Raw genomic sequence first — 15,474 nt, 5'->3', positions numbered from 1 at the left:
ATGAAGACGCAGTAAGAACATATGATGCACCACGCGCTACCCCGGGGTATCGTAGTAACCCGGGGTACCACGTTGTGTAGCGCCATCTCACGTTCACTCGAGTACAACCGCAGAGTTACTGCATTACGTATGCGCACTGTACTGACCCGTGGTATGGTGCGATACTCAGTATAGCGCTTCATGCACTGACTACACGCACTATTATAATAGCCCGCTAGCTGTGCCAAAGTTACGATCTCGTAGACGTAGTTTCGATCCCGTAATTTTGTAAGCTTTGTGCACTTTGTGCCCAACAAAATATCCTTTCGCAATTAGGATCAAGCTGCAAAAATGCCAGCAGGTGATGGGGGCTACGCCGCACTGAAAGGAAAGGGCCGGAAAAGAAGGAAAATTTCCAGAGAGGAGAGGCTGGAAAACGCGAGGCTTCGCGCCACTCGGAAGTTGGGGAAGGAAGGGGCCGCCGATGTTCTGGAGGTGTTTCAGAAGGCCAGTGATGCCGGGGATAGTTACTCATAACGTTAACAAGGGATTAATTGAGAAAACTACAGGATGAAGAGGGTTTTTTTTACAAGAACAATGGCCATAATTGAATGTTGAAGAATTCATCACACACAAAAAAATTAATTTCCCACTTTTTGGTAACCCAGGGTACAGCCCTAAAAAATAATAAATAATTCAACAAAATGGCCGATTTTTTTCTGGTACCCCAGGGTACCATTTATGTCATCATATCCTATACCAGCATCGGCAAACATGAATATGATGTTGCACTTCTAAACTTTAATCACACAATTTAGTATTCTCTATCCACTGATTCCGCTGATGACAATAACTATCGAAAACCTCATTATCCTGTCAATATACATGTAGTCATGTCGGAATAGTAAAGTATAGGAGCAAATTATTTCTTACGATAAACGATGTGGTGTAAACGGTAAATCAAAGACTGATCCGACGAGGCTGGCGGCCTTTTTATACAGCTCCTCATTGCCTTCGTATTGACAGGGGAGGTACACCCCTTCCTTCATCTCCATGTTCAACACAGCCAAATAGGCGTAACCAAATGGTTCTATCCAAACATCAGTCTCGGGGATCTGGCCTATGCACCTTGTGAATGCGGTAGATGTCGACCTGGGGTTCGTCCACAGTATGACGCGGCTTCCTGGCTTTGACATTTTCTAGTATCTAATATAAAATGTAGAACGAATGTGAGTTACAAGTCTTTACTGAGCAAATACACGGCTGTTTGATAATCTATCCTATATCCAGTAGACTACCCGGGACGAAGTTGCATACAATCACGTATGGATACAATTTGCTCTTAAATCTCACTAGCTGATAACAGTCTCATGCTCGCTTGTGGACTCACGAAGATAGACAGGCGCGCGCACACACACACACACACACACACACATACACATACACACACACACACACGTGCACACACATTCTTTATTCTCAGATTTATCTTTTTTTCCCTCATACATCATACAATATAATTATACTTTATTGAAAGCAACGAACAATGCATGTGCAAGCACATCATCAGGCCATAGCGCATGCAGATCTATCTATCTATATATATAAAAGTCTCGAACTACTGCTGCTGCTGCTGCTGCTGCTGCTGCTCGCACTTGCTCGGTGCACTCAGGCGGAACGCCAAGGGCATTCATAGGTCATTGCATTGAAAAACTGCCTGTGTCATTCCCACTAGGCAGGAGGGATGATGCGTGTACACTCGTGCGAATGTGCACTTAGTTGACTCAATACAGCACTAGTTTATGTCAATTTTATGAAAAGAAATAATAAACTGTGAAGGTATAATGAAAAAATGTTATGTTTCTGTGTATTTTATTCATAAATCATCTTCATTTCCACCTATCTGTAATCACATCTTACCCACTTGCAAATCGACGTGTCCATAGTGTCCTCGAGCCCCCGAGATAGCGCTGGGACATTCCATTCAATGACGGGGTTTTTGTTTTGCAACGTTATCAACTAACTCTCATGTAAGCAAGTTCTTGCTATGGCTAATCTATTCTATAATGTATCATAATCTATCTATGCTTAGATAGCCTAATTCAATTTTGCAGAGACATAGAAAAAGATTTGTTTTACAATCGTGATACGTTCATCTACTCATTTACCCTGTGCTGGAGTCCGCATGTCTGCTCCGCACGTGTTATTGCTATCGCTCAAACTTCGATCGCGATGGCTTGTATGTAGATACACAATGGCATGGTACAAACAAATTGGACGTAAGAAGTCGTACATTCAAGAGCTAAAACAGACAAATAGCGAAATCAATGTCCACTGAAAAGGTCTTGACACTGTAATGTATGTTCCAAAATCATGTTTGGCTTAGTTTTGAGAGGATTTTCAAGGTTTTCCTCGCTCGAGATCAGGAATGAGAAGGCTGTACTACGTACTCATACAACGTGTACTGTAACATGTGCAATGTATGTGACGTGACTGCTGCATGCATCGAGTGCGACAAGAACGCTAGGAATGCACCAGCTACGCGGTGTGCTGCAAATTCTTGGGGCGAAATTAGACTTCATTGTTCAGCCCGTCTAGTATTTATATTTTCATGATAATTCTAATTCTTCATAAAATCACGATTAACATACTTAATATATTCGTTATATATTTTAGAAGAGTAATATGAAATATTTGGGTTTTTTTTTTCAGTCCGAGAGAAAAAGACTTTTGAATAAAAAAGTAATAATAAACAAAAATTCTTAACTCAAGTCTAAATTCCATGCGCCTTCTTGCAGTTCCCCGCAGTTGCCATGGATACGATGCATAATCAACTGTTTACAGAAGGCGTTTTCACATCAGCCCGATAAAAATCCAAGCTCGAGATATTTGTTTTTATTCCCCAAGTCAGAAAATAGCGCGCTATTTCGAAACATCAGGCTGATGTGAAAACGCCTAGAGTCGTACCTACCCTACTGCTCCTGTTAGATTGTAATTGAGAGCGATTGTGATTTTATCGGTGGTGTTTATAGCTTTATAACCCTAGCCAATAAAAAAAGACAAATTCAAACATCAAATAGTGTGACAGTTTTAGTCAGAATTCCCTATCGATATCACTTGTTGCCACGATAGTTTTCAGATTTCACTTGCTTCATTATCGAAGCTGTTGGACGTTTGAAAGAACTGCTTCACAAGAAATCACCTTTGATTTATCATTCACATATTTCTTTTATTAGTTTAATGTCATAATATTTCATGATGGTATGTGTTCTGTCTTTACATGGCAAGATGGGATTTTTTTTTTCATCCAGGGTCAAAGAAGAAAGTGACAGCAAGGAAACAAAAAGGATAGGGAGGAAATGAAGAGGACAGAATGAAATACCTGCTCAGCAGGCTCTTTTTTTTATTGATTTAACACAATGGTGAACGCAGTACATCAGATTATAAGTACAATTCTAAATAATTTATTAGTTGAAAAATTAGCAAAGAAAACGGGATTTCATCAAGTTCTAAATGAAAACTAAATAAATTAGCATCGCCATTTAGATCTAATGTTCACTACAGAATAGACCTAATGCAAACTTATTCAGTCAGTCCGCAGCACGTATGCTAATGAGCCGATCCGGCAAGATTTATTCAGCACTCTCGTTGACGATCTTTGCGTTCGAAAGGTGTCTCGTCGTGCGAGATTTTGCGAGACTTTGATAGGGCTATGGTTTTCACAGTGTAGCGACTTGTACATACATTCGTCATGGCTACAAGTAACGGTAAATTGTTTTCCAGACTTTGATCTTTATTTTGATACTAAATTTGCCTATAACATCGGATCTTATCATGACTATATAATCAGTTGAATTTGCGTAAATTTTACCTGCTTTTCACGGAAGATTTTGTCATCTAAAGTTCTTTTTTGGTTCCTGACCGGATTAAGAAACTGTTGTTTCTGATTTTGGCTTTTTCGTAGAGAGGAAACTTAGATACTCATCATATATTGGAGTCAAGGAGACGCAAGCATGATTTATACTAGTTTTTCCGTTTTGAAATGTCTGTAAAATTCACTCCTAAGCCAGAAGTATGCTCCGCACAAAGTGTACAGTGGTGCGAAAGAGCTCTCTCATTGGACAGTGCGTGCGTTCAGCGCTTGAACTACACGCGTGCCAAGAAACCGCAAGTGGCATGAAACCGTTATGTCGCAGCGTAATGACGTAATGCAAGCGCTGAGTGTAGGCGCTGTCCAATGAGAAAGCTTACTCTTGAGATTGCACGGTTTCAAGCTGATCAGCACTGACATCGATGTATATTTTACTGGTTCCTGACCGGATTAAGCAACAAATTGTCAAGATATTTACACGGATACAAAGATTAGGAGATGGACTACCAAATAAAGCATTTTCATTGAGACGCAAGGTGAATTTGGTATTTTTTTGACGTCTTGAAAGTGTACTGCACGAATTACTTTTTTCATCATTTTTCAAGCTCAAATTACGCTATGATATTTTTCATTTACAATAATTTGAGTAACATGTGACGATAGTTTACATATTTTCCTTGAATTTGATACCAAATTTGTGAACATAAGGTGTATTTTTGTAGCCGAAAGCCCAAGGACAAAATCCCCTTACGCAGCTCATTAAGTATGCAAGCCTAAAGCGGGCTTGCATACGAGTTGAATAAATACGAGCGAATTATCGGGTGCTGCGGACTGACTGTATTGTCAAGCTTTTGGTTGAGTTTCTTTAGAGACACACATTTTGGTAGCACTAAATCCGAGTGAACAAGCAAAATGAAAAAAAAAAATGATAAAATGCAGGTCTCTAGACCATTCCTGTCTGTGCACGAGCGAGCATCAGCACCGTTTCAGTGTCACTCTCGTCATCGGCCTAGGCTATTCGTGTCATGTCGTACTCGCCATCAACGTCATGCTCATGGTCACACGAAATAAATTGCATCATAAGGGTTCGTACATCAACATCACCAGAATCATGGACATTATCATCATCATCACTATCATCTCAACCACAGCAAATCCCTGAATATCACTCCCATCATCATCTTCACTCTCACAAAACACATCAGCAAACGAGACCTAGCTAGACATTAGTTATACACAAAAATGAAAAGGAGGTGGAAAACAAGTAATGAATACACGAAGACTATCGACAGTGGTATTATACCGTAGAAAAAAATACACAGAACATCTTGCACCGGAAAAAAAAAATCGAGGTAAAAAAGTACGCTGAGGAAAACTAGGGTGAAAACCCGATGCCTGGAAGACGAACGATGAAAACACTTTACGGTAAAAATGCAAACTCGAAAACAAACGAGTGGGTACCATACAAAGAACGATGTTCTCGCACACACGTAGATAATCTACATCGTGTTCAATCAAAAAACTCAATAAACACTCGAACAAAAACTCACCTCTAAATTGTTGCAAACGAGATAATCACTTAAAATAATGAACAAAACACTCTCAGAAGTACGATTGTACTCTGAGAATAAAAGATATAGAATGATACGAAAGCAAAAGAGAAAAAAGAGGGAGATATGGACGGGAAACCTAGAGAAGTTACGCAACACTCACTAACGTAGATGGAATTCGACACACACAGCTAGGTAATCAGATATCCACGCACTCTCTGAGGAGATCGATCGATATCACGATACCGCGCGTAAGAAATCACTGCAGTTGCTGGGGCAACAAAGATACATGCGCGCTGTAAACATGAATATTGATTACTTTCTCAGCAGGCTCGAACCACAGAACTCTGTGTAAGAGTTCTGTGGTCTGAGGTCGTAGGACGCCCTCTTTTGGTCATAAATAATGCAGCCCACGCTGGATGTTTCAGATTTTCGCGAAAAACTGTTCGGTTTTCACCACAATTTGCTTGGTTGTGGTGGCCCTGCCAAGTTTCCAGCGTACTGAACACATTCCCGGTCATAAATTTTTGTTTAGTGTGCTTAACACAATTTTAAGCGGGGTGCGGTATTCGGGCCCCTGACGAGGTGCGGGCACCTCGCTATACTTGACAAGGGACGCCGAGGCGCGTAGCGCCGAGCCTAGCTGCCGAGGCGCGCGCGCAGCGCGCGCCGAGGCAGCTAGTTATAGTATACACGGATTGGGAACATTATTGGCAATAAGGGGAAAACTGGTAGTTCCATGAATGAAATGCGACAAAAGTAGCAATATATCCAACAGTATTACCCCATGTAGGCCCTACATGTATCAGCGTTCGTTGTGCTTCATGCCGCATGGGCTTATACTCGCTATCTACAGTAACTGTACCTGACTATCTTAAAAAAGAAAATAAATGTTTGAGTTCAGTTATAAAAAAGCTGTAAAAACCTACGAGAACCTATGTCGTTCTTGTCATGTGCAGTAATGAAACCATGACGAGAACACTTCGTCTAAATTGAACTTACCGTTTTGAATGTTTACACAGAGAAGCTGCTATCTTAATCCTATTTGGATTAAGACTGCCATACCCAGAAGAGGCATTACCAATGGAAAGGGATTAGCTCTCTCATGACAGAGCCCCCCCCCCCCCTGTTTTTATCTCAGTCTGGCAAGTGTAAAATGACTGCATGCATGGGTGCACGCACACATCAGTGTGCTTTGTCGCACATTGCTGTTGCTATGTTGTCACGAGTATATTCTCTCTGCTATTTCTATATGCCAGGGAGGGGGAAGAGACTTCCCACCTCCCAGAATATGATATCTTTACACAATTCATGTTTTAAGACCTTGCAATTCCCTAAAACAGTGTTGAATCAATCCCTAGACTAGAGGGTAAAGACCTATGAAGTATACTCTTGCAGAGAAAATATTTTATTTTTTTCTGCACAAATAAAGTTGTCACTTTCTTAAATACGCAATAAAAAAAAAAAATCCTACAGCCTGTGTTTTGTAGAAAATTAACACAATATTATGAATGCCCACATCACAATCACGCAGCAAGAAGTATTGGTCATCAGCAATGCATTTCCACCGCCGTAAATGTATAAGAGTGTCTTTGATGTAGACTACACCTCAACAAACTGGTGCTGAAATAATCCTCAAACCCGAGTTGGAGGAGGAGTTGCACGTCTATAAGTCTTTCCCAACTCGGGTTTGGGGATGATTTGGACACCGTTTTCTGGATAAGGGTAGTCTGAAATCAAGACCCTGTGCCAATTAGATCAGCTTTGCCACTCGTGTATGGATTCAAAGTAGTACCTTTTTGGTGAGACAAAACGGTGTCGAAAACCCTAGCAAATACTCGGGTTGCCTTCTGAACCACAATCGAAACGCACCCTCAAAAACTTAACATTGGGCCCTAAAATTTTGTTGACCCCTGTCTGTGACCTTTGCCCTTGTGATGACCTTCACCTCCTCAAGGGACATCTACCATCCAAGTTTGGTCACAAAGGGACAAAGGGATCAAAAGTTATGAGCCATAATCAAAATGTGCCATAAAAACTTAACATTGGGCCCTAAAAGTTTGTTGACCCCTGTATGTGAACTTTGACCTTCTAATGACCATCTGTCTGTGACAGTCTTGAGGGTAATCTTTAACATATGACCTTTGATCTTATCATGTGAACTCTTACGGCGCCATAACATGAAGGTACCCCCAGCGCATCTTTCACCCAAGTTTGATTGCCATTGTAGCAACATGTGTCGAGTTACGAGGACTTTCGAAAGCCCTTTCCATAGCCCTTTCGAAAGCCCTTTCCATAGCCCTTTCGAAAGCCCTGTCTACTCCCTGTACTATTAATGTGCCTCTTGTTTTCGTCGGCTGCGTTTATCAACTTTCGATAGCCCTTTCGAGAGCCCTTTCGAGAGCCCTTTCGAGAGCCCTTTCCAAAGCCCTGACTGCCTGTACTATTAATGTACCGCTTGTTTTCTAAGACGGGACGGCAAAAAGCAATTACCATCATAAAGACATATCTTCCTTTGAGAGTGACGAGTCATGATACAATGCCACGTGAATCAATTGTCTGGCTTATCTGTGAGGCAGCTCCAGTTTAGCACATACTTCAAATATATCTGAGTGGCGGCATGAGACATGGGATCAAAGGGAATGAGACTGTTGTTACTCTATTTCTCAAACCTTGTTGGTGAGAGAAACACCTCCTTGTTCCCAGCATATGCGTGCATTACACACAGCTGTATTTATACACCTGTGTACACGTACTCGTGTGCACTTTACGTGGCGCGCGTCTTCTCAGAAACTGGAAACGCATGGTTGCGAAACCGCAGTAGGGCGACCTAATGCCCCAGTCACATAATGCTCTGCGTCCGGCGCTACGTCCAAAAAAGTCACATTTTCCGCGGACCCCCGCGGATCCTTTGCCGTCACCAGAAATTTGTACAAAACATGCGGGCAAAAAATGCGGGCGATACGGACAGATACGACCAGATGCGAATACTTGCGTCCACTTGCGGATATTCTTACGAATTGGCACATAATAGTTCTGAACACTTGCGGAGAGTTGCGCATTTTTCGGATAGTTACGGATAGTAACAGATTGCTATGAATAATAATGGCAATTTGGTTTTCTCTTACGATCCCTGCTAAGTCAGTGTATTATGACAGCAAGGTTATCACATTTTGGACTACCTTACATTGTACATACACTGGGGAAAACTGAAATTGAATTACGTACAAGTTGTGAAAAAATCGTAATCCTTTAATTTACTTTACAATGATAAAAGATATATGAAATTTTGAACTTGAAGTTTGTTTGTGCAACTCAAATATGAATAAACGTCATAAATGTAAAGACTGTATGTGACCGTGCATCACAAAACGAACAAAAAGTCGCACACACTGATTTTGTGTTAGGACTGAAAATAGGTGAAATGGGTCAACCGAGCCGATTTTGACTTGGCTACCCTGGGTAAATAAGGCCTTATCATAATTATTATTATTATTATCATTATTGTTATTATTATTATTATTATTAGTAGTAGTAGTAGTAGTAGTATATAGTATTATTATTATTATTATTATTATTATTATCATTATTATTATCATACATGTAATTATTAATTTCAGTTTAATCTGATAATCCCTTCATTGTTGTTACTTCGGTGGTTTCCATCCTGTTTTTGTCCCATTCATCGCACAACCAGCACGGCTTGATAAAGACTAAGCGCTTGAATAGACACACTACTTTAGAGTCTCTTTTCTCAGTTCACACTTTTTCTGAGTTTGTGCATTCTTTCCAATATTTAGATAGGTTAGGAGAGTCCATTTGATTTGAGTAATACATCATTTTAAAGCTTAAAGTCTGCTCTTTCAGAATATGGTCTTAACTAAAAATTCATGTCTGGCAACTTTTTGTGTGTTTTGTGGTGCAGGGTCACATATAACATCACTATACCACAAATAAAATACAATATAGATCGAAAAGTTAAACATTAGAGTAAGAAAATATTACTTGCAGTCATGAAATAGACAAACTGTGGTTACGCTGTCGTTGTTCAGCGATATTCATGACTTATATTGGGTTGTGTTTAAGGAGATATTTATGATAAAGCAGTGCTTATAAAATTTACAGAAAAAAAGACATCAAAACCTTCAAACATCCCTCCCACACCCAAGTACAATATCAAGTCATCTCTTGAAGTAATGTATTTTCTGTTTGAATTTCTTGTATGCATGTCATTTTGTAATGCGCAGTAGAGTATTTATTATAGTAGCTGCGCAATATAAATGTCCTTTGTTATCATTATTATTATTATTATTAGTAGTAGTAGTAGTAGTAGTATCAAAAAAAAATGTAATACACATTCGATGGAGCGTAAAATGCATGGGTAAGACTATAGAGAAATACTGAATTCGTTCTCATTTTATATAGTTGCACCTGTCCCACACCTTCCCCGGCCAGAAAAGTTAATAAAATGCTGTCACCCCATCCCCTACCCAAAATATATTTTTTTCTAAAATTATACATTCGAAGAGAACAAGAAAAAACGTTCAGCACCAAGAGTCAACCGATGTCATGAGTATACATGGTATAATCCCTATGGGTGCCACTTAAAATTACCATTAATTGTGGGAGAAGTTTCATAATTTCACCATGTAGTTCTGCCTCTCCACCTCTCCGACTGTGTTGTAGCATTCCTTCAGGTAAAGGCACTGCAGCTTGGCAACAGGAGTAGTGTGCCTTCCCACGAGTCTCTGTGTTCCCATGCGAGTGGAAAACGGAAAACGTCGAAGAACGTAATTGTCCGCAACATCCGTAGCTGTCCGTAAATATCCGTAAGCGGACGAAACTGTTGTGATACGTTAACTTGCGGTTAATTTCGGATACTTACGGTGGACGTAAGTGAACGCAAACGGACGGGAGGTAATTTTTTTGCGGATGGTCTGCGTCCAAGCCACGGGTAGTTACGTAGACTTACAGATAGTTACGTTTGGTTACGGTTACTTCCGTAAGTTTGCGTCCGTGGCGTCCCTCTGCGAAATTTTGAACATTTCAAAATTTCGCAGGTTCGGCGACATCATTTTGCGTTTCTTTACGGATGAGTTACGGGCAGTTACGTCTACATACGTCCGTGCGGATGCCTGCGTCCACGCTGCGTCCCCCTGCGTCCCCCTGCGTTCACTCATTCGTATCTATCCGCGGCGGACGTAATCCATCGTAAAGCACTGTGTGACTGGGGCATTAAGGGCTTTCAAAACAGCTTTGCGTTTATCAACTTCGAAAGGCTTTTACAAACAGGTTTCTGATAACCTGTTTCGGAAACCTGTTTGGATCGTCACAAATTTCGGGCTTTCGAAAAGGCTTTCCTAAAGGGCTTTCAAAACAGCTTTGCGTTTATCAACTTGTGAAAATTCCTTGAAAGCTGTTTGGATAACCTGCGTTTCTGCCGAGAAAGGAGAGTTGATAAACGCACCCTTTCGTAAAAGGCTGTCCTAAAGGGCTTTCAAAACAGCTTTGCGTTTATCAACTCGTAAAAATTCCTTGAAAGCTGTTTGGATAACCTGTTTATGCCGAGAAAAGGAGTTGATAAACACAGCCTATGACCCAAGTTAGGTTGTAATCCAAGCAACATTATGTAAAGTTATTTGTCAAAAGAGAGTCTTGAGGTAAACTTTAACATAGAAAAGAGAGTCTTGCACATACTCTTTAATATATGACCTCAAATGACCTTTGACATCATCACATGACCTCCAACAACACCATAATATGAAGATAGGCCTACCCCTAGTGCTTCTATCACCCAAGTGTGGCTGCCATTGCTGTAACAGTTGCAAAGTTATGCGTCATAAGAGAGTCTTGCAGGTAAACTAACATTTGTGACGGACGACGGACGGATGACATTTGGATCCCTTAGTCTCGCCTTCACCTCCGGTGGGCGAGACAAAAATCAATAGGCTTATAATACACATGTGCGCTATAAGCCTTCATTATATTTTTTCATTGTATTTTGCAACTGTTGTTATATTATACCACATGGTTTTAAAAAAGTTATTTAGTCTAGATTACGTACAGTGGAAGAGGTGCCATACAAATGTATTTGATGTCGTGGATGTATTTTGTTGTTACTGAGTGTGGAGTTTTTATTCTGTGTTATTCATATTGTACATGAATTATGACATGTGTGTTATCTTCTGTTTATTTCGAAATGTGTGCTTTATGTATGTGTATTCATGTATGCCGCTTCATATAAAAAAAGAACTTTCCATTTTTACAGTCAATAAAGTAAATGAATGAAAATGAATGTGTGTGTGTGTGTGTGTGTGTGTGTGTGTGTGTGCAGGTTTTCAGTTTGAAGGTAATTTCTGTTGGTTCGTATACCGATCATGCATTTTAATTAAAAGACCATGTACAACTAACAAAAATGTGATTCAAGCTGGAGGTTGATTGCTGTTGTTTTCTATATCGATCATGAATTTTCATTTAAGAGAATATGTACAAAATATATTTTTAAAATCGAATATCAAAGCGGGTTAGCCTTTATCAAAGTTTAATGTATTGATATCTATGATTAAATTTTCTCACTTATTTTATTACACGTGTGAATGCTGAACATTTTGTAACAAACTGAAGGTTTTAATATGTCTGTATATTATAATAAGTACGTACATGTGTATTTGTAATGTTACACAAGTACTACAATATGTACAATGTATATGCAATTTAGCCCCTGGGCTATGAGGTGTAACACAAATACAACGTTGATGTAAATAAACTTTTCTGCTTTTAGCTGAATTGTCTTTAACTCCTTATGTGCCATGGTGGAAACCCCAATGTGCCACGTGACACGTAGGTAGTCATGCTTTGAGAAAAAATTCTGTTTTTCCAATTTGTATAACTTCTGCAAAGTTCTCTAAAGCTGGACATTATAGCGAGCAAAGTTGAAGAGGAATGCCAAACATTGCTTCCATACACAATGCATGACAATTCTATTTTCAATTTTCCTATTGAATAACCAGTTGCTACATTACTGTAAAGGCAGGACTTTTGCACATAAAATAGTGACAGAAACTTAGAAAGTACACGCAAATTTAGTTGGGAACACCGCTTGATAGTCAATCACCACATAGAATGCAAGCCGTACGTGAGAGGAACAAAAGCGCGAGAAACGCTTTGATTGTACCGCGGGATTAGTGATTTATCGATCGGTTTTGGCGGCTTTGTTTGTTGAGCAGAATATGCGAAGTTGGCATGCCGTCGACTGAGTGGGACGTGCGAATGTGGCACATAAAGAGTTAAAACATGACAGAACAGTAATTACATCATTGTGTTTAATTATTATAAAGTTCATGTCACATCCATCACAAACTTGTATTAAACAAATGTGATACAATGTATGACTCATATCAAAAGGGGATGAGGGAACTAACAAATCATTTACTTTAGTCATCACTCAAACTTACAGCACTGAACAGAACAAGTTACATTATCAAAGATACTGTGACAATATCTATGTATGTAATCTTTATACCTTATAAGCAGAAACTAGTACATTAATACAGGCTTTTCAAATAAAGTGCAAACAAAGCTACAATGTACCTTTGATCACTGGGTATCGAAGAAAATGCAAGAAGACAAAGTACTGCCCCAATCAGTTTAAATACTGTATTCATGACAGTTTGAGAGGAAGAAAAGATCATTTCTTTCCATGTTATCTCGATAATTTCAAAGTGTCCATATGAAGATTAGTATAGTGCACACGATCCTGTGAACTTGAGATGTAAACTGGCTAGTTCCCTCCTGAATCTACACTATTCTGTCTCACTTAAAAGCAATGTTAATTTGGATCTATGAATCTTATACTCTTTCTACAGCAGGGTTAAGTTTGCCTTACTTGCATTGTGCATCAGGCTTCATTAAGATACAAAATGATTAACAATGCTTCATGACCTACAAACACTCCGCTGCAGAAACAAAACATATAATTTCCATAAACATATCAAACTGATATCTATTGCTCTGCACTTTTGTCCAGACACAGACTAGTATATGGAACACTGATTTTATTTCACGATTATAATACACGTAGTGTAACCCAATTTGTTGCATATATTTCTATCTGCCCATTGAGCATATGAAAGCTCTTGAAATGACAACACACAAGACAGACACTACAAGTAATGCAGCAGCAGGATTTCATTGGAGGAAAAATAGGATCTCCAGAGCTTCATTCCAACATCCCTATTCAGCCTCATAGAATCTGGACAATCGCCATTTGCATCTATGTACAACACCTCTGTCCATGTCTACTTTAAGAAATAATAAATAATAGCACAAAAAAATGTATTCGTCCAATGGGGAGCAATTCATTTTATTGTGGAAAGTTTGTTACTTTTGATGATAACCTTGATCGTTGATTGACAGTGTATCAAAGGCAGCTTGATTTCTTCCATAGTAAGTTGACTAACCAAAAAACAAACAAACAAAACTACATGTATATTCATTAACTTGATACAACCGTCACACAGGTATTTAGACACTATCAATTGTTATTCTTACACACAATTTCACCCAACTCTAATACATTTTCTTCTTTTCTTGTCTGGATAACTGTGTGGAAAGTGCTTGGATTAAAATATGTCATCATGAAGGATATCAGATACCTGCATTCATACAAAATAGCAAGTGCCTATAAATAAATAGCTGCAATTCATGTCCACAAAACAACATAAATATCAAATGAAAAAAAAAAAGTTGACCTCATGTTATTTTTCCTAATGGTTGTAAGAACCAACTTATTATTACTGTACTGGCAAGCAAGAAGCATTTTTTGTCATTTTCCTCAGTATGCAAACTACATTGAGTCATTGCTACTTTGTAGTTTGTTCGAAAGGCATAGCATTAAGGACGGACAAACATGTTTGTAGAGCTCAGTAGAGACCAAGCACTGGAACACTTAGTGGACACAGAACCTCTGCAGATATGTTGACTACAGATCTACACGACTGTGGTGTAGTTTTCTTGACAAAAAGGTCTGAACATCTTTTTTATTTCATATCACGAAGACTGTAGCCATAGCTTGGATGACCCATGATAAAATACAATTTATGCAATGTCATACTTTATCAGCACCTACGATATGGCGCCAATTGCTATCCAACATGTCCTGTCTTTCACAGACCAGAACTTTAGCATACAACACACAGAAAATAATGAAATAAACACCTCAACAGACTTAAATGTACATTATCATTTCATACAAAAGACATGAGAAAGGATAAACAGTTTAAATGGATGCAGAACACACCAGTGTTTTGCAAGGACCAACAGACATACATTCACACGAAAGGTCCTTCCATGCTATGATCTGATTTAAAAACTTGATCAAATGGCAGTGAACTACACTACTTTTTTCTAATTTCCTCATCTTCCAGCAATACCTCAACTAAAATACACAGGGAAAAATTACACACTACCAATAGTAAAACTGAATTGAAGTGCATTACACAGAAAACTCATTTAGGTGGACAATCACCAGATCATATCATATGACCAAGGTCAATAGTTAGCTGAAGAGACTATGAACCACTCACCTCCCTTATGGTGTAATCATCTGTAGGAATCAACACTGAAAGCAGGCAACAGCTGGACTTCACATAATTCCATGTTTTAATAAATCATTTTACCACCCAGTGTTTTCAGGATGTATGCATACTAGACCTAATAAGATGTTTCTTTCTCTGCATTCTCCAATGTTAAAGGAACACACGTTGTGACTCTCACTCACATCTGACAGAATTTAAATCAACTTTGAGTTGATGCTCAGACATGCTTGGAGTACTCCATTTGAGCACAAAGAAGTGAGTGGCGCTCCACTTGGACTAATGGTATCTACAGCCATGTGACATGTTAGCCACTGGTTTCTGTTGTGTGACAAATTCTAATTAAAGGACAAGTTCACCTTCATAAACATAAGGATTGAGAGAATGTAGCAATATTAGTAGAACACATCATTGAAAGTTTGAGGAAAATCGGACAATCCGTTCAAAAGTTATGAATTTTTGAAGTTTTTGTGCAGTAACC

The sequence above is a fragment of the Diadema setosum genome, chromosome 12, assembly GCF_964275005.1.
Source record: "Diadema setosum chromosome 12, eeDiaSeto1, whole genome shotgun sequence".
NCBI lineage: Eukaryota > Metazoa > Echinodermata > Echinoidea > Diadematoida > Diadematidae > Diadema > Diadema setosum.
This window is presented reverse-complemented; position numbering follows the sequence as displayed.